At 43.1% G+C, this 24,324-nt stretch overlaps 1 protein-coding gene and 1 long non-coding RNA gene across 4 annotated transcripts in view; one reads left to right on the top strand and one right to left on the bottom strand.

Moving 5' to 3' along the window:
- Positions 1 to 24,324, bottom strand: part of MDGA1 (MAM domain containing glycosylphosphatidylinositol anchor 1) — a 410,329-nt gene that overhangs the window by 294,952 nt on the left and 91,053 nt on the right. The gene's annotated exons all lie outside the window — the stretch shown is intronic.
- The window catches only part of LOC121918944, a 10,141-nt gene continuing 8,834 nt past the window's right edge, over positions 23,018 to 24,324 (top strand). The window contains exon 1 of one of the 2 annotated variants that reach the window (XR_006101350.1): positions 23,018 to 23,148. This is a non-coding gene — a long non-coding RNA (uncharacterized LOC121918944). Of the gene's footprint in view, positions 23,149 to 24,149; positions 24,182 to 24,324 lie in introns of those variants that run through there. The other variant, XR_006101351.1, reaches the window with a different exon arrangement.

Raw genomic sequence — 24,324 nt, 5'->3', positions numbered from 1 at the left:
GAACTTGCTACTTTAACAGGGCAATCCTTCCTGTGGATTAAGAGAGCTGTGACATGAAAAAAACCCTACATAACCAGGACAGACGTGAACCCAAAAGAGAGTTTTTCTTTCCTTTTTGCTTTGAGGGATGTGCAGAATAATTTCCCGTCCATTATTTCAATTCCATTCCTAGATCCTTGGAAACCTACCTTTTATCTCCCTAACTTTGAAGGTCCAACATCAGGAGAAATTGAAGGGAGGGGGTGTTCAAGAGAATGGTGTGGGTGGAAAGAAGGAGGCTTTGGCTCACATATGGCCCTGATATGCTCTTGTTTTAGAGCTTCAAATACCAAGGAGGTAGAGAAGGCAAAGGTGTCCACACAGGCTGTGGGAAGGGGAATCTGCTGTCAAGTTTCCCAAACCAAGGTAGACTACAATCTTTAAAGGAGAGATACAAACAATCTCATGACCTTTAGGATGCTCTTACAGGAGCTGAGAAGTTGTAACTTGGCTACCTACACACAATGGTGCCATTAGGACAGGCTTTGGGGGGCAAAAATCTAGGGCACTATTCAGCAGAATGAGCAAGAGAGCTCCCAAATGCAACAGAATTTTGAAGGAAGTGAAATAATGTGCATTATCATCTAAACATGAGATGTGTCCCCCTGTAAAACCATTAAGTCATGAGTCTAAAATATCTAATAGTACCACTGGCCTGTTTGAAACAAATATATCTAAATAAAGTATGTTTGTTAGCAGGTGATAGAAAGATGTTAGCAGGAATTAGGGACAAAATGATTGTGTTCTCTACTGACATCTAATGTGAGCTTTGACACATTAAGAATTTCAGGGGTTCCAATGTCTTCACAATTCCAAAGGCAAGTACGTAGGAACTCCAACTTATATATAGCTTGATTTCCACAAACCACAAAAAACAAAAACAAACAAGCTTCATTTATATACCACTTCATACCGCCTAAGCAGTGTCTAAGCGGTTTTGAACTGTAAGCTAATTTGCCCCCAATAATTTGGGTACTCATTTTAGCGACCTTGGAAGGATGCAAGCCTAAGTCAAGCTTGAGCCCTTTTGCTGGTCTTGAACTTGCAACCTTGTGGTTTTGAGTGAGTGGCTGCAGTACAGGCATTTAACCACTGCACCACCAGGGCCACCAGCACAGTCTCCTCTGTATAAGCAGCCATGACTTCATATAGATGGGGTAAGCAGCTGATGGTTGCAGTCACCAAAGAGTTCAGGTTTCAGTTCTTTGCACTTGAGTTTCTAATATAGACCACCATAGAGTCCCAGAGGTACATAAAATCCCAAGCTCCTAATGTGGTTAGATATCAGCTTTCTTTTGGCACACACAGGCTACAGTAGATTCAAGGGTGAAGTAAATGGGAAGATTTCATTACAAGGAAGGAGAATAAAAATACACACTTAGCTTTAACTTGGAATATACCATGCTGAAAAATAGCACTTCTTGGTTTTAACAGGTATGATTAGATATATTTGTGTTTCAGCTGTGTGAGCAGGCCATGATCTCTCAAATGTCTGACCAGCCAGCCTTTTACGCAAAGCTTGGATAAATTACTATTTGGGACTACATCTCCCAGAGTCACCCAGCTTGGGGATTCTAGGAGCTAAACTTTAAAAAATAACTTTTCTATGCTATAGTTTTAAGTGGAGTCTTAATCACTGCCTAGGAAAGAATATGAAGTCAAAGGCTTTCATGGCTGGCATCCATAGTTTTTTTTTTTGGGGGGGGGGGGGGGGAGGCTATGGCCATGTTCTAAAAGAGTTTATTCCTGACATTTCACCAGCATCTGTGGCTGGCATCTTCAGAGAATACGAGTATGCAAGAGAGTGAGGTGTGTGACCCTGTGAAGGGAGGAGTGATTTCCATGTTAATCTGTGTATTGGTCTGTTGTTGAATGACAAGGCCTCAGGGTGGGAGGATATGCAAGGAGGATTAGTGTCTGTTTAATTAGTGATCATTAGATCATGCTGGGAAAACCCCTGACCCTTTGCATTTTGCTAGGTCTTGATTTTAGTATTTTTCAGGACTTTGCTAATTTTAAGGGTTTCTTTTTTCCTGTTGAAGTTGTCTTGGTGTTTGTGGATTTCAATGGCTTCCCTCTGTATTCTGACCTGATAGCTGTTGGCATGGTCCAGAATTTCAGTATTTTCAAATAGCATTTTATGCCCAGGATGGTTTATAATGTGTTCTGCTACTGCTGATTTTTCCGGCTGACCCAGTCTGCAGTGTCTCTCATGTTCCTTGATTTGTGTTTGAACACTGTGTTTGATGATCCTTATGTAGACCTGTCCACAGCTGTATGGTATGCAGTAAATTCCTGTGAATGTGAGAGGGCCTCTCCTGTCCTTTGCTGAATAGTTCTTCGGCTATCAGAAGGAAAATCTAATCGCTGACCTCTGACTTCACCACAGTTATTGTATTGTTTATTAAGTATGTTTTATGTTCTACATTATTTAATTGTATTTTAAGGGGGGTGGGTTGAGGGTTCAGACTGTATAGTTTAATCTTGTAAACCGCCCCGATTGTATTTTGTAGAGAAGCGGGATATAAATAACTATTATTATTATTATTATTATTATTATTATTGAAAGATGAATTGAAGCATTTAGACCCTGAGGCATTCAACAACAGACCAATACACAGATTAACATTGAAATCACTCCTCCCTACACAGGGTCACACTATATATATATATATATATATATATATATATATATCCCACTCTCTTCCATTCCAGCATTCTCTCTGAAGAAGCCATGAAAGAATGCTTTGCAACTCAATGACTTGCAATAATTTACTACTCACTACTGATAAAACCTCTAACACATGAAGCACCCCTGTCTTACAATTTAAAGAATATCCCAATTCTTAACTCCTCACATTTAGGGTATATGGGTAGCTATTATCTGAGGACTTTGGCGCTCTACAGGCGGGTGCAATGGGGCACCGTCGTTACGTGCGAGGGGCAGCGCTTCCTGACACCTCACATGTGACGAGGGCGTCAAAATGGCGGCGCCCTGTACAGATGGACACCATCATTTTGATGCAACGGACACTTAGCGTCTGCACGTCGTGACACCATTGTGACATCATGAGTGCGTCACTAGCACACTGCGGCATCACAATTGTGCCACAAAAAGAACCCACTTTTTGCAGGTTCTTTTTGCTGTACAAGGAAGTTGCGCAGTTTGTCCACTGCAGCTTCCTCGCACAGCAAAACAAGGCACAGGCAGGCCGCCCTTTTTGGGAAGTCTGTACCCCGCCTTAATCACACACAGCTTTTAGACTATGATTAGAACAGGGGGGGGGGAAGCACTTTTGGTGATACTTATCACACAATGACACCTCCAGATTGTATCTGCTGTATCCCCTAAGCATGGTTAGCATGTCCTTTTTTATTGATGGGGAAAAGATGTCAATGAACTCACAAACATGTTAGTCCTGAGGTGTAAAAATGTCACTGCTGGAGCAATAACAATATTGGCAATCATGTGACATCAGTGTTCCCTCGTCTCCTGTTCCCAATCCCCCTCACTATTCCCAAGAAGCCCAATTGACATTACTACTACTACTACTACTACTACTACAGGTACTACTATTTTCTATTTCTTTTCTTTTAGAAAACCACAACTACAGACTGCAGTAGCAGAGCCTGAGAAGTGCATGAAAAGTGAAAATAAAAAATAAAATAAAAAACTCTGAAAGACATGCTGGGTAGCCCATAGGGCAGGGAGGAGGGATTAAGGGAGAGTGTGAAAGAGAGGACGATGGCCAAAGCAGCCCCAGTCGCATGACTGACAAGAAGTGCAATAATGGTTGATCACAAAGAGGTATAATTCCATTCTCTTTGTGAGTGTGATGAGAATGGGGCTCATGTGGTAATGTCCTTAATCAGCTCCAGGGCTGTTTATTCCAGGGCATGCTCACAAAATGGAAAAATGTGCTTGTGGATTTTTACATCAACAAGGAAACAAACACTGATTGTTTCTGGAATTCTGCTGCTTTTCTTCATGGTACTATTAAATCTAAAGAGCTAGCAGTGTCTGGCAGCTGGGGAAAACTGACAAAGTCAAATACAGTGCCCCAACCAAGCTTCATCAGCCAAGCTGTGTTCAAAATAAAGGAAAAAGAAAAGAAAGCAGAATTTCAGAGTGACTGAAGAATGCTTGCACTCAGCACCTCCAAATATCCTGCCAAACAATTTTCATCTTCACAGCTTTCTTTCAAAGTCCCTACAAAGTCTCTGATGTGAACAGCTTCCATGTCCCTCTTCTCATTTGCCAATGACTAAATAACCATGGCTAGGCAGGCAGGCAAATCATTCGTTCTCCCACCAGTAAGCGGGGCCTGACATCTCCCTAACCCTAGCTATCTTTATTGTTTTATTCTCTTTATGTTTATTGATCCCTTTTATGCACATAATGCAAATTGACATTTAATAATTCAGCCAAGTTAATGGTGCTTAAATATTAAAGGACTTTTCTCTTTTAATTAGCTGCAGCAAAACAGGCAACAAAGGAACGCTAGGCAGCTATTTGCTCAAAGGGGCTGTCTCCAGAATCCTGTTGTGGCTTTAATCCAAGCCAGGGTAGAGCTGAAAGAGAAAATGCACCCTTAATAAAGTGCTAAATGGAATGAAATCCTTCCATAGGTCTTTAGTCTCACTGGGCTGGTTGAGTTTTGTCAGTTTTTTGTTTTGTTTTCTTAGAAATTACACAGAATATGCAGAGTAAGCACAGGGGCCATATAACTAATATTCATTTCTGATAAAATAGGTAGAATCTCCTGATAATGGTTATAATTAATTCTACAATACAATATTAGAATGGTCAATATACCACCATAGTTTTGCTTTCCATTCTCATAGCAGTCAGAAAGACCAGGAAGGTTTTTTCCTGTTTCTTCCTACTAGAGAGTAGCACTGCCTAGGAGTTGTTTTTTAAACATTTATTGTTGAGCCCCCCCCCCCCCCCGAATAAAAATGGCACAAGCAACACAACATTAATAGATCTACTGCTGAGTTGTTGGGTATGTAAACACTTCGAAATGTAACTGGTACATTCATAGCATCTTCCTTTTTAGAGTCTTCTTTGCAATTTACATTTTTTTGTCATCTGATTTGAAAAGGTATGGGTTGTAAAAAAAAAATCTGTTCCATTACCATGTCCTTTTCCTTTGTTGAATTCCATGGATCTGTTTTTGAAAAATCACTCTCTCTCAAATCATATGGTGGTATTGGCAAAAAGGAACAGTAATAGCTTCTTATGATGCCTTAGTAAATCTCTGCTTATTTATATGTTTCCAACATGTGGACATACAGTATAATAAGTATACAGCAGGCAGCAGAGAGTCCATGTCCCAGTACAGATTGTCCCCAGAATCCAATAAACACTGAACATACACAAGCTGTCTCTTCAAAACCTCAGCTTCCAACATCTAACTGTAACACAACCAGCTGAAAAATAAACACACTGTTTCCACAGTTTCCACCTGTTTGTTATCCTGGGTTTCCGTGTAAGCCTTATCTGTAACAAAGCAAAAGTAAGGGTGTATCGATCACACTAGAACTGTCCCAAACTATAAAGTCATAATCCTGAAGAAAAGAAACTGATGACCGATAACTTCTGTTATCAGTAGAGTTGTGAACCTCCTCTGAGTTTTGGTCTAGATTTTAAAGGAACTATACAGGGTGGCGAAATCTGTTCCTACAATAGATTCAGCAACATGGACAGAGCTCAGACAGTTCATACAAAAAACTTCAGTGGATTCACTACCAGCTGCCACTGTCAGAAGTTGTTAAGTAGGACAGATCTTGCTGAACTTTCCTTCAGACTGTTTCTCCAACTATATTAACACACAAATGAGGCTTTGGTGGTGGTGAGAGTAGTTTTTTAATGTCTCCCTGGTATGTACCATAGACAAAAACAACATCAAATGTATGAATGACTCAGTAATGAACTTTCATTTCTGAGAATTTCTGAGGGCCCTTGGTTTGTTAAAGAGATTCGCCTACATCAGGGATGGACAACTTGAACAAGTCAGGAGGCCAACTTCATTCATCCTTGGGATCCATGAGTGGCTGCATAGAGCCTTGCTGCCCCTGCTGAAATTCAGCAGCTTAGCAACTACCAGAAGTATGGATGAGGGAATTGCTTCCATTTGTGAACACATCTGGTTAAACAAGGCATTCAGAGACTCTGCATCTTATTGAAGATGAAGGCACTCCTGGTACCTGACAGAACTCAAATCACTGCCAAAAGTACTAGCAACAGAGGAAACAGGACCTGGTAGCTAAAAATGCCCTCATTAATTATAGGAAGTATTGTGTTAGAAGGTAATTCTACAAATGGGACACAAGAAAAACATCTCATCAATGAACCCATGAAGGCTTTGAGGACCTTATCTGATGGACATGTTCATATGTTGTCCTTCACCCAAAATACTTCAGGGTATGTATATAACCAGCACTTTGTTCTTTAAAACAAAGTATCAGCTGATGAGTACCTCAGAAGGGGGCAAATTCTGGTGACTGAGATGTTAAATTGCTACCGTCAATCTACCAAAGGACTACATCCTGTGGAAATTAGATGGTACAGTGACAGACAGATAGACAGAAAACCATTAAGTGACACTGTTCCTCTTTAAAACAAGGCAAACAGGCAGCACTTGGTTTGGTTTCAAGCTGATTAACTCTTCTGGAAATGTGACCTTCGGTGCTGTATACTTGAATCTGCTTATGTTTCTAAACACTTTTCAGAGACAGACCCATTCGCAACACACTGCTATAACTGATCTAAAAGCATATCCAGTTTGGGCAAGATATTTTTTCTCCTAATTCAAAAAAGCTCTATTAGAGGGCACCATGCAGATACAACAGTAGCAGTGAAATAGTGAGAACTAGAATACTGTCACTACTATTATCATCATCATCACCACCCAAAGTAGGATATCCAAGTTCACATCTCATCCCCATTACAAACTTCTCACTATGTTCTCCAGATCAGCACTCCAAACCTAAAATATGGGAATAATGCTGGTTTAGTTGAAGGCTTTTATGGCCGGCATCCATGGTTTTTTGGGCTATGTGGCCATGTTCTAGAAACGCCAGGAAGAAAATCTTCTAGAACATGGCCACATAACCTGAAAAACCCACAAAAACAATGCTGGTTTATTTTACCAGGTTGTTTTCAGGGCTACTGAGATAGCACACATGATATGTCCTGAGCACTTGAAAATGCTATATAAAAATTCACATTATCAAGCACAGAAACTTATCTTAGTATTTCTGTAAACAACCCCAGATATGAGTCACAATCACTTCTGAGACAGTCCTCACACAGGGAAATCTGCTATACATGTAAACACTCCCAGAAGCTTCATTCAAATATTTTGCATCCATAGCTCAATTTACATTTGCTAAAAAAACTGTACTGTGGGGGGGGGTTTTCCTGAAAAATTGCTATGATGGATATGATTGATATGAAAGTTATTCACTTGAAAGGTTGTAAACTAAGTTGTTATTTACTCTGAGCAAGGTGATTACCTATTTGCTCTCACAAAGAGCTGCTTCAGAAATGGGCAAGTGTGAACAGAGGTCCAGGGCAAAAAGTATTTAACCCTTCCACTGCCTTCTGTTATTTGAAATCCTGCCCCAACTGTTTTCCATCCCCATAGGATCTGAATACTGAATTGCTGGGTGAAATTAAGCCAAGGAAGCACATCTGCTTAACTGAGCAGCAGCTCAGCCTTGTGTCCAGTATGTGTTTCTTTGGACTTTTTCCTCTTGACAATCAGTTTGTAACATCCTCCATTGTTAAAGTCATCTTGCCTACAGAAAGTCTGGTGGGGGACTGATTGATCAGGGTGGTGGTGGCTGAGACCATTACACTGCTAAGCCAAAATGTATTTGGGAGCGGAAGCCAAAACAGTGCTGTTCCACATGGCATTCAGTGTTTAAAACTGCTGTTTTAACTGCTTTAAAACTGGTTTCTAGGATTGTTTTAGAGTGCTGTTAGGAGTTTTTAAAGTGTATTCAAGATTTTTCTCAATCTTTGTATTGTTTTAATTGATTTTTATTTGTTCATTGCCTCAGGAATGGGAGGCAATACAGAAATACTTAAACAAATAAGCAAACCATAAGGCTTACTGATTAGTTATGTGCACTCAAGTGGATCCTAGCCTTTTCTTGCCCCCTAGGCACAGCTTTGGTGAAACAAACAAGCCTTATGACGGGCATGTAGTCTTCAGGATATACAACTTTGCACTTTAAAAATGGCCATTGCACATATACGACTCAGCCACACTCAGGAGAAATCCCTGCTTTCTGTTCACATGCCCAATGTGGTGCATATGTAGTTCATACTAAAGGGAAGACAGGGCTGAGGTTGACTCAGCCACAAATAACCACACTGTAAAATTTATGATGTTACATTGCAGCCATCTCAGGAAAAGAAAAGAAAATCTCCCAATCCTTTCCATAAAGGAGATAGCTATAACTGTTAAAACAACAATTTTGCCTATGAGTTTATCTTGTATAGCTCCTCTACCTGTCCATATTGCAAATGGTAGTCATTTTGGGACTACTAAGTAGCCCATATGGCAAGAGTTGCATTCAAACCTTCTTTTAAGAAAAGCCACTTTTTCTTCCCAGTTTTCTGATCATCTTTTCCCCATTTCCAAATTAGTATATTATTATTATTATTATTATTATTATTAAACTTTATTTCTAAAGCGCTGTAGTTATACACAGCACTGTACAAAGTAGGTAAACTTAAAGAGTATATAAAATCCTGCCCAAGGCATACACTCTAAGATAATAACAATTAAAAAGAGGAATAGATAAAATTACTATATAGAAAAGAAAAAACAAATTAAAAACATCAAATATAAAAACAAATCACATCACATCAAATAGCCAGATGACAATTTGTTCAAGTATGATAAACAGTTATCTTAATAGGTGTTGTGGTAGGGAATTTTCTCTTAATAACACCAGGGCACATGCCAAAGCTGCATCTCTGTGGTCCAATTCTCAATGGACTTACATATCTGTCTAGGAAAAAGAAAGATATTTTTCCTTTGTGAGCACCACTGTACTCAAAAAGCTAGCTATATGGACTATAGATTAACACTAAACCTGAGAACTGGAGGTGTTAAAAATTCTCAGTTGCAATCTTCATTGTTCTTCTCTGAAACCTATTTGCATCGTCATTCCATCCTTTGTTCAAATCAGGTTGTAAGACGCCTTTTTTTCCTACATGAAAACATTAATTATTTTTGTACCTATGTAGAGAAATCTTGTAGCACCTCTGAGATTAACTGAAAGAAAGAAATTGACAGCATGAGCTTTCATAGACTTCAGTCTACTTCCTCAGATACATTTAGTGCATTCTACAGACTAACATGGCTATCTCTTTTTGTACCTATTTATCCTATTATTGTAATCTGTGTATGTGTGTGTGAGCACGCATGTGCGTGTGTGTGTGTGTGTGTGTGTGTGTGTGTGTGTGTATGTGTGTGTGTGTATATATATATATATATATATATATATATATATATGAATGCATTTTTCCTCATGGGCTGATATTTCCATGCATTTTCTCTTTGGACTAAGGTGCATTTGTGACATTCTTTTCAACTGAATGCATTTTAGCTGTTTGCAATTTTTAAAAAATATGCATAGTTCTGTATGCATTTTATTCTTTCAGAACTCCACAAGTCTCACAAATGTGAAAAATTCCAGTGCTGGGTATATTTTGTCTTGGAAGGCACAGATTGGATTCCTTTGTCCAGAACCTCTACTCCTACCCAGTGCTTCTCCATCCCTCCAACTCAACAAGGTCAAAGATCCCCAGCCAGGTATAGTATAGTAAATGGATGCTTTGGAACAAAACACTGATCCACTAAATGGCAGCACCCTGGACAGATACTTAAAAGAACTAGGACAAATATCTATCATGTTTACATCATTGCACTCAATTTCATTCAGGACAATGACACACATAAACTAGTATACTCCATGGTTAAACATTTTTAAATGGCACATTTAACAGAAAATGACATATTTAACAGAAAAACTGAGTCAAAATTCTTCCACAAAACTTCCTTATCATTGCAGGATCATGCAATGTACCATTCCAAACACCATAACAGGTTACATTGTGCCCCATTAATAGATTTTCCATATGCTCATCCAGCTGTGCAGGACAGCTGGCCAAGCTGCAATAACAGTGCAGATGCTTGTCATCCTTGTATTCCTGCTTGTCAACATTCAGTCCCCCAAAGAGAATGCAATGCCCTGGGGGAAGGCAGCTCTTCCAAGGGATGTCAGAAGCGATGAAGCATTGGCCAGTTTGCTGTTTCTTAAAGACCAATTTATCTGAATCAGTTTTTGTAGTCATTACCCACGTAGCTAAGGCTATCGTACTGCTAGTGCACTGCCTAAGTATACACAGTACTATTAGCCATCAAAATATTACAGGAACTCTTTTGTAACTGGAAATTGCTTTGGGCCATTGTCTGATGTAAAAGGCTTGCTCCAGACCAGATTTCCAGCTGTTGCTTTCTGCAGTTCACAAAACTCTGCCACAAAACAAACAGCAGGCAGAATGGAGTTAGTTACATCCTGACCAACCAACAGTGATCTGAAGACTCAACTGTCACTGACAGAAATGACATACAAAGAACAAGCTTCCCCTTCCCCCAGCAAACAATAATAAAAAAATTAACACTGAGTAACAGTGAATCTGTTGAAAATAATTGTCTTGTGCCAAGTACAGCATGGTCTGAAGATAATGTAGTCAAATCCTCTAAAAACACAAGGAAATAAGATGTGGGCTTACAGTGAGAGGAGCATCCTAATTGTCTCAAGCCAACTGAACTGAGCTTTCAGGTCTTGTTAAAAGGCTGGAAACAGCAGTGGCATGATGTAATGCCCTACAAATGATACTGAATTCAAACTCCCAGCATCCTTCACTATTGGCTAGGTCTGATGGGAGTTGCAGTTTAACAAAATTTGGAATGTCACAGGTTCCCAATGGTATTTCACATGTTAGAAATGCAAAGAAAGGACATAGACAGGTGTGTTTTGCAATAGGCTTATTATGCCAAGGATTGGACACAGATTCTTTTCTCAGGACACTTACACCAGAAAACATTACACCAGAGAACTCTAAAAGTGAGTGGACATTGTCAAAGAAGCACCTAGAGCAGCAGTGCCCAACTTGGAAGGAGGTAGGGGCCAAAATTAAGATCGGCTAAGGTTGTTCAGGCCGCCAACAGTTTTAGGTGAAATGTAGGACATATAAAAAAATGGGGACATGACCAAATAAAAGCTGGAAGCAAAATGCAAATCCATACTCCTTAGCCATGCTCAAAATAGAGGACATTGTGGAATCCCTCTTCCAGGACTTGAAGGGGGACATGTCTGGGGAAAGGAGGGCATCCCCTCCCTCCCTCCTTTATTGTTCCTTCCTTCCTTCCTTCCTTTTTCTCTTTCTTCCTTTTTTCTTTCCCTGCTTCCTTCTTTTCTCTCTTCCTCCTTTCTTCCCTTCCTTCCTTTCCTTACTTCTTTCTTTTTCCCCTTCCTCTTTTCTTCCTTTTCCTGCTTCCTTTGTCCCTCCCTTCTTTTCTTTTCCTTTCTTTTCTTCCTACTTCCCTCCCTCCCTTCTTTCTTCCCTTCTCCACTTCTTCGCTTCCTTGATTCTTTCTTTCCTCCCTCTTTTCTTTCTTTCTTTGCTTCCAGAAGAGGAGGAGGAGGAGGATGGGGGAAAGAGACAAGGACACCTGGGGTTTTTGCCAGGTGGGCATCCTTGCCACTTGAAGGTGAATGAATTGGCAGAGGAGGAGGAAGATAAGGTGGTGGTCGGGCATTCTTGTCTGTTTCCCCTATCCTCTTTTGTCTCTTTACCCCTTTGCTAGGAGGGCAGCCTTGCAAGGAGGAGGAGGAGGGTGAGGGCGGGAGAAAGAATAGAGGATGCCTGACCACCGTACAGTGTTACCCCGGGTTACGAAAATAATTCGTTCCGCCGCCGCTTTCGTAACCCGAAAGGCTTTCGCAAGCCGAAACCCCATAGGCGCTAATGGGGAAAAGCCGCGATTTGGTGCGAAAAAGCGCCGAAAAGCACCAAAATTTCTTTCGTAACCCGAAATAACCTTCGTAACCCGGAACAGTTTTTTTCAATTGGATTTTTTCGTAACCCGGAAATTTCGTAAGGCGGCGCATTCGTATCCCGGGGTAACACTGTATTGTCCTCCTCCTCCTCTGTTGAGTTGTTCGCTTTTCAGTGGCCTGGGGATTTTGCTAGGTGGGCAGCCTTGCCACTCAAAGGCAAAAACCCTAGGCTGCTCAAACGTGAATGACTCAGTAAAGGAGGAGGACAACACAGTGGTTGGATGTCCTTCTCTCTTTCTTCCGTCCTCCCCCTCACTCATCAGAAGAAGGGCCCAAGGCTCTCTCATGAGCTCTCTTGCTGTCTGCTCTCTCTGTCTCTCTCTGCCCTCCCGGTAGTCTCCGCTGCTTGCCTGCAAAAAAGCTCCTCTCTCTAGGCCTGCCTGGCCAATGGGGTGAGGGTAGGGTTGCCATAAGTCAGGACCTCCAAACCGGGACAAATGTAGGATAACATTTTCAAATGTAGGACACATTTTTCTAAAAATGGAGGACACGCGAAAAAATTTGGTGCTTTTTAAAAAAATGCTAATATAAATGCATGTTTCTTAGGCATGATCAAAATGGAGGACATTTGGGCATTATTTTTAGACAGATGGCAGAAATGTACTTCCCTTTCTGGTCAAACACCCCCAACCTGCATTCCAAAACACACACAACAGCACATTTGGGCATTTCACATGGCTTTACTTAACATGGCCTCTTGCATCAGAGGCTTATTCCATAACCAAACCCCTTGGGGTTCACACTTAGCATGGTTTAGCATGGCTATGCATATTGAATATGTCAAGGTGGTTTCACATTCTTGCACCAAGTGTACTTCTCAGAAGTGTGTACTTGGCCAAGGGACTTTGGTTTTTCTTCACTGCGCATGAGTTTGTAAAAATCACAGCAATTTACATTGGCCTTGCCTCAGAGGCTTTCTGATATCAATATCACCATTAAAGAACCAAAAACACACAGAAAAGGCACTTTGGAAAGTCACACTCTCTTGGCTTCAGAAACAGTGCCTGCATGCCTCTCAAGCTGACTCATATCATCATCATCATCATCATCATCATCACCATCATCATCATCACCATCATCATCATCATCATCACCACACTATCATTGTCAAAGAAGGGAGACTTGTTAGCATTAAAAGCACCCCCCCCCCAAATAAAAACACCTTGAGGCCTCTGGCCACTCACTCACTCACTCACTCACTTCCTCCTCTTTCTCCTCCTCCTTCTTCTCCTCACCCCTCCTCTTTTTCCTCCTCCTCCTCCTCCTCCTAGCCCCCCTCCTCCTCCTCCACCTCCTCCTTCTCCTCCCCCTCCTCCTTTTCCTCCTCCTCCTTCTCCCCCTCCTCCATTCGCTGCGCGGCCTGGGGCTGAGGAGGCGGAGGGGGCGGAGGAGGAGGAGGTGGGTGGCGTGTGGAGGTGGGAGAAGGTGGGGCAGCTGCGCGGGGAGGCGGGGAGGGTGGCGCGCCCGCAGGAGGTACTGACTCCGCCTACTTCATGCAGCCGCGCGGCCTGGGGCAGAGGGGGAGGAGGAGGAGGTGGGTGGCGTGGTCGCGCGGGGGGCAGGGGAAGGTGGCGCAGCTGCACGGGGAGGCACCGCCTCTACCTTCGCCTCCTCCGCCCCAGGCCTCGCTGCCCTCCTCTTCCTCTGACTCCTCCGCACAGCCATGTGCGGTGGTGGATGAAGAGGGCAGCGAGGCCCCGCGGGCCGCGGCAACCCAGCTGTAACCGGGGTTGTCCTGGTTTTTGGCGGCACCCAGGACAGGAGGGGGACGGTGCCACCAAAACCGGGAAAATCCCGGTTACAGCCAGCTTATGGCAACCCTAGGTGAGGGGAGCTGTAAGCCTGCCCCCAGCAAAATCTCCCCTGGGAAGCAGAGGCAAACTCTGGGGGAAGAGTCCATTGCTCCCATCCTCCAAAGCCCCGTGTGATCGGGTGAGGACTCTGGGAGCCAGAACATTCCCCTCCTTCTGACAATGGGGCCCCAGGCCTCCAGAAATCCTTTGGCAGACCGCATCCGGCCCCTGGGCCGCATCTTGTACCTCCCTGACCTAGAGTATTGGATAGGTATACAAAGAAAGCAAGATTATCACTGACACCAAGGGAATTAAGGTGTAAAAAAACAGATGTGATATATGCACATGCCTTTGAGAAGGGGAGCATCTGTATAAGGATTTCCCCCCTCAACTTTTTCTTCTTGCAAACAAAGAAGGTCCATCCTTATTAATGAAGACAGATTGACTGGCTTAGAGGGCTTTGTGATAGCAAACCTTTACATGGAACACTTTGAAAAGCAAGCCCTGGAAACAGCACCAAAAAAGCCCACAACTTGGTTCCAATACGTGGATGACACTTTCACCATTTGGAGCCATGGAGAAAAAGATCTGGTTGTGTTTCTGAACCATCTGAGCAACATCCACCCCAACATCCAATTCACTATGGAAAAAGAAAAGGAAGGAACACAGCCATTCTTGGATATCCTAGTCATCCGCAAACCGAACCAACATTTGGGTCACACAGTATACAGAAAACCCACACATACCTGCACAAGAACTCCAACCATCACCCAGGACAAAAAAGAAGCACAATCAAAACACTGGTAGACCGAGCAAAATGCATCTGCGAACTCCACTTCTTGGAAGATGAACTTAAGCACTTGGACCAGGCTCTACAGGCTAATGGTTATTCCAGCTCAGACATCAGAAGGGCTACCAGACCCAGAAAAACCCAGAGAAGTGAAGACAAGCAGCCACCCAAAGGGAAGGTATTTTTACCATACATCAAAGGAGTCACAGACAGAATAGGCAAAGTGGTGAGGAAGCATAGCCTACAAATGGTTTACAAACTGATGAAGAAAATCCAGCAAATGCTTCGCTCAGCCAAGGACCAGAGAAACCCTCTCACAGCCGCAGGAGTTTACCGCATACCATGCATCTGCGAACAAGTCTACATAAGGACCACCAAACACAGTGTGCAAACAAGAATCAAGGAACATGAAAGACACTGCAGACTGGGCCAGCCAGAAAAATCAGCAGTAGCAGAACATGCCACAAACCATCCTGGGCATAAAATACTGTTTGAAAACACTAAAATTCTGGACCATGCCAACCACTACCATGTCAGGATGCACAGGGAAGCCATTGAAATTCACAAACATCTGGATAATTTCAACCGGAAAGAAGAAACCCTTAAAGTGAACAAAATTTGGCTACCAGTCCTGAGGAATAGCAAAATAAGGACTCAGCAAATACAAATGGGAAACCATTCAGAGTCAGGGGCTTTCCCAGCAGATAACGATCACCAATTAGCAGACATTAATCTTCTTTTGTATTAGCCTCCCAGCCTGAGGCCTGTCATCAGCACAGAACAATACACATGCAAATCACTCCTGCATTCCCAGGCTCACACAGTATATATACACCCAACTTTTTCCAGGCAAAGCATTCTCTGAAAATGCCAGCCACAGATGCTGGCAAAACGTCAGGAAGAAATTTTTCTAGAACATGGCCACATAGCCCGAAAAACCCACAAAAAATCAAAATGTTGTGAGTTTGATACTGCAGGGCTCCAGGTTGACTCAGCCCTCTATCCTTTCATAGGTTGGTAAAATGAGTAAAATGAATTGGGAACAATTGGCTAACACATTGTAAAATGCTTAGAGAGTGCTTAGCACTATAAAGTGGTATAGAAATGCAGGAACTCTTTTGTAACTGGAAATTGCTATTGTAATTACTACTCACAGCGCAACAACAACAAATCCACAGAAGAGACTTCCCTGTATTCTATTTATATAGGAGAGGAGGGAACATAGGACAGAAGAAGCGGTCTTAGACCAGTACAAGTTATTTGCCCATCTAGCTTAATACTGCCTCCTTTGACTGGGAGTCTCTCCACAGCAGGAGTGAGGAACATGTGCCCTATCAGAGCCTGTTGGACTACAGCTCCTTTTATGCTCTCCCAGCACAACCAATGCTGAATGATGATGGGCATTATGCTCTCCCAGCATAACCAATGCTGAATAATGATGGGTATCCAACAATACAGTGGACCCTTGTTATACGCTGGGATTTGGTTCCAAGATCTGCCGTGTATAACAACATCCGTGTATGCTCAAGTCCCATTAAATATAATGACATAGCAAAATGGTGACCCTTATAAAAAATGGAAAATCAAGGTTTGATATTTGAAATTTATACTTTTTTGAACATTTTCAAACCGTGGATGCTTGAATCCGTGTATAAAAAATCCATGTATAAGAAGGGCTGATTGTATATGGAAGACCTACACATATCCCAGCCCTACATTACAGGGTTTCATCATCCACTACTCTTTGATCCTTTAACTAAGGTGAGCAACCACAGAGAGGGCGGGGACCAATTTATGTACCTGTGGCCCCAAATTTATGTTGTACCACTTCTGACTGCCATTTTGACTGATTTTCACATCATTTTTGTTGGAGAAGGCTGTGAGCTGTGAGTGGGTAGGAAAAGCGAACTCCTATATTTATGGCTGGCTTTTGAGCAAAAAAGAAATTAACTGAAAATTGGTGGCAAAATATCTTTGAATTAAAAAAATAGGTTAAGAGGATTGGGGATTCACCAGGAGGTTTCAGAGGCTACATAAATGGGCCTAAAGGGTCACCATTTTGCTTTCAGGCTGCAATTTCCCCATTCTTGCTTTAACTGAAGTGGGCAACCCTCTGAATACACAGCATGTGCTCCATCAATAAGCTCTGATTTTTCTGCCTAGGAAAACCAAAACTATCTCCAACGAATATCAGGAAGCAAAGAAATCCAAAATGAAATAGCATTAAAGCTACAAAAAATAGACTGTTTACCCATTAGTTAAACCATTAAATTGTGAGTGAAAACACCCCTTGAAGGGTAGGATTCTTTTGAGTCTCAAACAAAAATAAGAGGGAGAGAAAGGCCATCCAGCTCTATCAGGCTTGGCCTACTACTACTACTACTAATAATAATTTATATCTACAAAATGCAATCGGGGCGGCTTACAAGGTTAAAATATACAGTCCGGACCCTCAAACCACCCACCCCTCTTAAAATACAATTAAACAATGTGGAATTTAAAACATAAAACATACTTTAAAACAAACTGTGGTGAAATCAGAGGTCAGCAATTAGATTTTCCTTCTGATGGCCGGAGAACTATTCAGGAAAGGCCTGCCTGAAGAGATTTGTCTTTATAGCTTTTTAAAAGCTGTTTAGGGTGGTAATATGATGGATCTCATCCGGCAGGCCATTCCACAATCTGGGGGCAATGGCTGGAAAGGTCCTCTGGAAGGTTGTGGACAGCCTTGTTTTACACGGCTGTAACAAGTTTCTCCCCAAGGATCTAAGTGTGCAGGGAGGATTATATTGAAGGATGTAGTCCCGAAGATAGGTTGGACCCAAGCCATTTAGGGCTTTAAAGGTGATAACCAACACCTTGTACTGGGCCCGGAAACTGATGGGCAGCCAGTGAAGTTATCTTAATAACGGTGTTATATGGTCTCTTCTGGATGTACCAGAGACCAATCTGGCTGCCATGTTCTGAACTAATTGAAGTTTCCAGCCCAAGCACAAGGGTAGCCCCATGTAGAGTGCATTGCAGAAATCAAGGTGTGAGGTTACCAGTGCATGTACTACAGTCTCAAGGTCCCTGACTTCCAGGAAAGGGCGCAGCTGGCGTATCAGCCGAAGCTGATAACAGGCTCTCCTGACCGTCGCATTCACCTGATTTGTCATGTGAAGCGACGGATCTAGGAGCACCCCCAGAATGCCAACACAACCCTTTGAGGAGAGTGTGACCCCCTTCTAGGACTGGACATTTTAAAAAAGGCAGAAACATAGGCGGGGAATAATAGACAGATGACGGGACAAATATCTCTATATCTGGGGAGGGTAACTACGTTGGAAAGGCCTGCTGGAAGAGATCCATCTTCAGTGCTGTCTTAAAAGCTGTCAGAGTGGGAATGTGACGGATCTCCTCTGGCAGGTCGTTCCATAGTTTTGAAGCAGTAGTAGAAAAGGCCCTCTGGGAGACTGAAGTTAGCCTAGATCTTTTTGGCTGTAGTAGATTTCTTCCTGAGGACCTTGGTGTGCGGGATGGACAATAGGGAAGAAGGCATTCCCTCAAGTACTCTGGGCCCAAGCCATGTAGGGCTTTAAAGATAACCACCAACACCTTGTACTTTGCCCGGAAACTAATAGGCAACCAGTGCAGGGACTTCAAGACCGGTGTTATATGGTCATTCCTAGAAGTTCCCGTGATCAATCTGGCTGCCGTATTTTGTACCAACTGAAATTTCCGAACTTGGCACAAGGGTAGCCCCAAGTAGAGTGCATTACAGAAGTCCAATCGAGAGGTTACCAGTGCATGTACTACTGTTTCCAGGTCCCTCGGCTCCAGGAAGGGGCGTAGCTGGCGTATCAGATGAAGCTGATAGCAGGCTGAGCTGTCAGTTGGAGCAACGAGTCAAAGCGCACCCCCAAGCTGCGAACAGAATCCTTCAGGGGAAGTGCGACCCCACCCCATGCCTCCGGATGATCTTTCTAAGCGGCTTCATGTAAATATTGAAAAGCATCGGGGACAGGATGGTGCCTTGTGGGATGGCACAATTAAGCTCCTTCTTTGCCGAGCAACTGTCCTCTAGCACCACCCTCTGGAATCTGCCCGAGAGGAAGGAACGAAACCACTGAAGCGCAGTGCCTCCTATTCCTAACCTTCTCAGGCGATTCAAGAGGATGTCATGATCTACAGTGTCAAATGCCACTGAGAGGTCCAGTAGCACCAACAGAGTCACACTACCCCTGTCGATGCACAGACGAAGGTCATCACCTAAGGTGACCATGGCAGTCTCCACCCCAAATCCCATCCTAAAGCCAGTTTGAAATGGATCAAGATAATCAGTTACCTCCAAGAAGCTTGGAGTTGAAGAGCAACCGCCCTCTTGATCATCTTGCTCAGAAATGGTGGTAAAGAGACTGGCCTGTAGTTCTTCATATCCAGGGGGGTCAAGGGAAGGTTTTTTCAGGAGTGGCCTAACGGCTGCTTCCTTCAAACAGGATGGAACATGACCCTCCCTAAGGGATGCATTGATGATGTCCCTTAAGAACATCCTCAAGGCATCACCACCCTGGACGGCCAGCCACGAAGGGCAAGGGTCAAGAAGGCAAGTTGTTTTCTTCACTCTTCCACGGCCTAAAGTAAGAAGACAAGCCCTTCCTCATTGCCATCTGATACCATCTGGCCTCAGAGGGAGAGAAAGGCCAGCCAGCTCCATCAGACCTGGCCTAAAGTGAGCAGTCCATCTGCCATGTCAGATTCTCTTTCCCATTGCCATTCCCTTCTCCTTTTGTGTCATGTCTTTTTTAGATTGTAAGCCTGAGGGCAGGGAAATGTCTAATGAACCATCTGTAAGCCACTCTGAGATCATTTCTGACTGAAGAGTGGGGTATACATATAGTACATAAATAAATAAATAAATAAATAAATAAGAGCCCTTTTAACACTGGAACTGAGCAGACTGTATGTCTGGAAACACTAGATGAACCTGCTATCCTCATCCAGCCTCCATGTGCTCATTATGAATACAGCATGTGCACATACCAATTTGACATGAATAGGTTCCCACAGCTGAATGTAATGGGAGTTGCATTCCAACAACCTTTGGAAGGCCACATATTGTTATTGCTGTTATTAGCTGCCCTCGAGTTGCTTCCGACTCATGGTAACCCTGTGAATGGGACATCTCCAAGACCCCCTGTCCTCCATTGCTCTACTTAGGTCCTGTAGATTCAAGGCTGTGATTTCACTAATTGAGTCTGTTCATCTGGTGTGCAGTTTTTCTCTCTTTCTACTGCTCTCCACCTTTTCAAGCATTAATGTCTTTTCAAGTGAGTCATGCCTTCTCATGATGTGGCCAAAGTATGAGAGCCTCAGTTTCATTATCTTGGCTTCCAGGGGGAGTTCTGGTTTGAACTGTTGAAGGCCACATGTTTCTTCTCCAAACATGTTCAATATCAGCTCTGCTTATTCCCAGTAAGAATGGCTGGCAGAGGATGACAGGGAATGTAGTCCAACTGGACTAGAGAGCATCAGTTGGAGAAGGTTGCTCTACATGATGGGAGGACTTAATATTTTGCAAGATTTCATATGACACATACTTGTAGATGCATAGATTCTGTAGAAAACAGAACAATGAGCACATGAAGGCTGGAAGTAGGGAAACAGGCACAACCCTCCTCCCCTTATACACATGTGGGATATAAACTTCCAGATGACAAGATGAGGGGTGTATATTAAAAGATAGGATATTGTTAGCAATCTCCAGAGTTTAATGCCCAATTATCAATGTCTTCATTTTTACCCTTGGGCCAACCATTTCACTCCTTTTTTCCTCAGTTTCCCAGGTGAGGAATAATAGTTTTACATCTATCTCATTTGATATTTAAAAGCTTATTGTTGGAATAGTTTTTGTTGAACATGTAAAGTGCTATATAAACTGCTCAGTATTATTGCTGTTATTAAGTTCCTCACAGGGGGATTATGCAGCTTCATAATTAATGTTTGTAAAACAACCCCGATCATCAAAATGGAATGGGCTGGAGAAGTGCAAAGGATTAAAGCACTCAGTAATCGGCTGTGGGCTTTAATTCTCTGTGCAACACTTAATTGAAAATGAAAAGAAGAAAAATAAATCTAAGATGGCACCACACTGTGCCCATTCCCTCCCTGACCAGAGAAAGAATATGGGCTTATGTCAATGGTATTATGTGAATTTCATTAAGACCGATACCATCATTCTTCTGTCCCCTTTCCAAAAATGGACAACAACCTTCACCAACTTGGCACCTCCAAATATGGCAGACAACTCCCATCATCCCTGTCCAGAATGGCAATGAACTAATAGATAGCATTACTATTAGTATTGTTGTTGTTTGTATTCCTTCTTTTTTCCAGACTTGGGATCCAACAAATCCAGAGAGCACTAGTCTGGTAAAAACTATTGTACAAAGTGCTTTGATGCTTTAGACCACAAATGAGATGTGATTTGGATCATATGGGGCATTCTAAGTAGCCCCCCTCCCCCCAAAAAACCCACCTAGTTCTTTCATTAAAAACACTACAAAGGTAAAGGCAATGTTAAGTTGCACCATGTTGCCACAATTGACTATGCCTCTCCATAGTAACTGCTGGGGAACACAAATGGGAGAATTGTTCTGCCTCATGTCTTCCTTGTGGGCTTCTCATTTGACATTTGGTTGGCTACTGGGGAAACAGAACACAAGACTATAGCCTTTGGTGTGATCCAGCAGGGTTCTTCTGTTCATAGTCTGAGATCTGGAACTGGGGATGGCAAAAGGAGGGATGACAAAGCTCATGAGATAAACGCACAAAGACAAAAGAGACTTCCAAACTTTTAGCTATTATTCAAGGCCCAAATTTCAACATTGTGAACTATGAAAGTAGAGCACCCTTAGAAAGAACAAATGGTGGCCTGTTCAGATGTTTTAAGAGGGGTATATCCCGATTTTGGTGCTGCATGGGCTGGACATTATCTGGTTTGTTCACACAAGACCTGGAGTTTGGGCCATATGTCATCCAATCTCCCCACCAAGAAGACCAGGGGAGGGGGGTTTGGCTGGTTTATTTGTCCTGTTAAACAACAAAACATGGCTAACACAAACTATGGCTTGTGGTGTATGCACCCACTGTATCAGTAAACTGACATGCACTTTTTGCCAACCTTCACATAACAATCTTGGCACAAGTACAACCTCCCTTACTATTACCCATTCTATGGTCCCTTGCTGACAGAATATTTGGATATATCCAATAACATTTCAAAAAGTTACTTGCTTGGACTAAAATTCCAAGAAACTTTCCCAAACTTTGATATACATCAATTCTAAACTTGTATTCTGATAAACATCTAGCCTAAAAGGATTCTAAATCTATTTAAAACTGGCAATCACCCCCACTCCTCATCTTCCTTATCTTTCAATCAACCATTCTCCATCTGTTTACATAGAAAACTATATGAAAAGAGACCTGTAAATAATTCACATCCAGTCCAGGAAGCAAAATATAACATGTTGAAAAACTCCCAAGTTATTGAATGATAGAACTCCAGCTGGTTGAGTCCTCATACTACAAAGTGCTAAGCACATTTGTTAAATACTGTCATGTGCATTTAGGGTTGCCATAACCTGGTGGGGGGCGTGAATTTCCCGTTTTTGGACTGTTCTGCACAGTCACGGTACGGTTTGGCGTTTCTCCCGGGTCTGCCCCCGCCCTGGGCTTTGTTACGGAGCCCTGGTGGCGCAGTGGTTAAATGCCTGTACTGCAGCCAGTCACTCAAAACCACAAGGTTGCGAGTTCAAGACCAGCAAAAGGGCCCAAGCTCGACTCAGGCTTGCATCCTTCCGAGGTCGCTAAAATGAGTACCCAGACTGTTGGGGGCAAATTAGCTTACTTGCTAATTAGCTTACTTGCTGTTCACCGCTATGATCTTTGGAATAGCGGTATATAAATAAAACAAATTATTATTATTATTATTACGGTGCCTTGGCTGCTCTTGCCTTGGCTGCTCTTTGTTACTGTGCCTTGGCTGCCTAGGGCTCTGTTGGAGGCCGGAGCTCCTCCTATTGGCTGGCAGGCTGGCCAATAGCGGAACAGTCCTTTCCCTGCTTCAGGAGACTCTCCTCTGTTTACTTCCTGTGGCCATGTGGGCCGGCCAGGGACTCAGGCGGTGGGCAGCAGCAACAACAGGAGGAGAGGACCAAAAGGGGGGGGGGGGGGGGAGAGGGGGGGAGAGGAGAGGAGGGGAAAAAGTTTTTGGCATCCCTCAGGGCTTGACTGACTCACACTGAGGGATGCAGAAAATGTTTGGCATCCCTCCCCTCCCCCAGCCCCTTAGGGGAGGGCAAGAGAGCTCTGCCCCAGGGCCCCCAGCCAAAGGTAGGGTTGCCTAAAAAACATGCAGCAGCAGGGAGGGAGGGAGATGGCATCTCTTGAAGCCAAGCTCCAGAACTTCATTCCGTTGTTGTTGTTGTTGTTGTTGTTTGCCTTCAAGTCGTTTTGGACCAAGGCAACCCTATCCTGGGATTTTCTTGGTCCTCTCCTTCTTCTCCTCCTTTCTCCTTCTTTTCCCGCTTCTCTTCTTCCTCGTCCTCATCCTCCCGGGGTGTGTGTGTGTGTGTGTGTGTGTGCTGTAGTGTGGAGGGCTTTCTGGGGCTTGCCTTGGGTGGGTGCCACTGCCGGCCCTGGCTAGAGGAGGCCCAGAGCCCTCCCGTCTGTTGGGGCCCTGCTCTTCTCCCCCCCCACTTTGCCCCAAGATGGCTCCCTCCAACAAGACCCCTGGGGAGGCTCTTCCCAAGTGTCAGGTACCTCCTGTGTTGTCATTTCATCATCAGGTGGTTTTAGTGGCAAGCTTTGCCATTGCCTTCCTCTGAGGCTGAGACAGTGTGACTTGGGTGTGTGCGAGAGTGTGTGTGTGTGCATGCGCCTTCAAGGGGTTTTCTTGGGAGGTTTGTTCAGAGAGGGTTTACCTTTGCCTTCTTCTGAGGCTGAGAGTGTGTGACTATCTCAAAGGTTTTCAGAGGGGGTTTGCCTTCACCTTCCCTTAAGACTGAGAGAGTGTGACTAGCCCAGTGGGGTTTTTTAATGCCCAAGCAAGGGATTGCACCCTGGGCCTCCTCCACCAATGCCTCTTGCTGCACTTCCTGAGATGCAGTTAACCTCAGAGGTGATCCAAAATCTCCATGTCTTTGAATTCAGTTTTATTATTATTTGAAAGAAAGAAGTTGGCAGCATGAGCTTTCCCAAAGCCTGCTTCCTCAGATGCACTTAGTCTCACAGGTGATCCAAAATCTCTGTCTTTGAATTGTATTATTATTATTATTATTATTATTATTATTATTATCTGAAAGAAAGAAGTTGGCAGCATGAGCTTTCCTAAAGCCTGCTTCCTCAGATGCATTTAGTCTCACAGGTGATCCAAAATCTGTCTTTGAATTGTATTATTATTATTATTATTATTATTATTATTATTATTATTATTATCTGAAAGAAAGAAGTTGGCAGCATGAGCTTTCCTAAAGCCTGCTTCCTCAGATGCATTTAGTCTCACAGGTG

Source organism: Sceloporus undulatus, chromosome 1 (genome assembly GCF_019175285.1).
Source record: "Sceloporus undulatus isolate JIND9_A2432 ecotype Alabama chromosome 1, SceUnd_v1.1, whole genome shotgun sequence".
NCBI lineage: Eukaryota > Metazoa > Chordata > Lepidosauria > Squamata > Phrynosomatidae > Sceloporus > Sceloporus undulatus.
The sequence above is the reverse complement of the archived record's forward strand: the minus strand, read 5'-3'. Positions and strand labels throughout refer to the sequence as shown.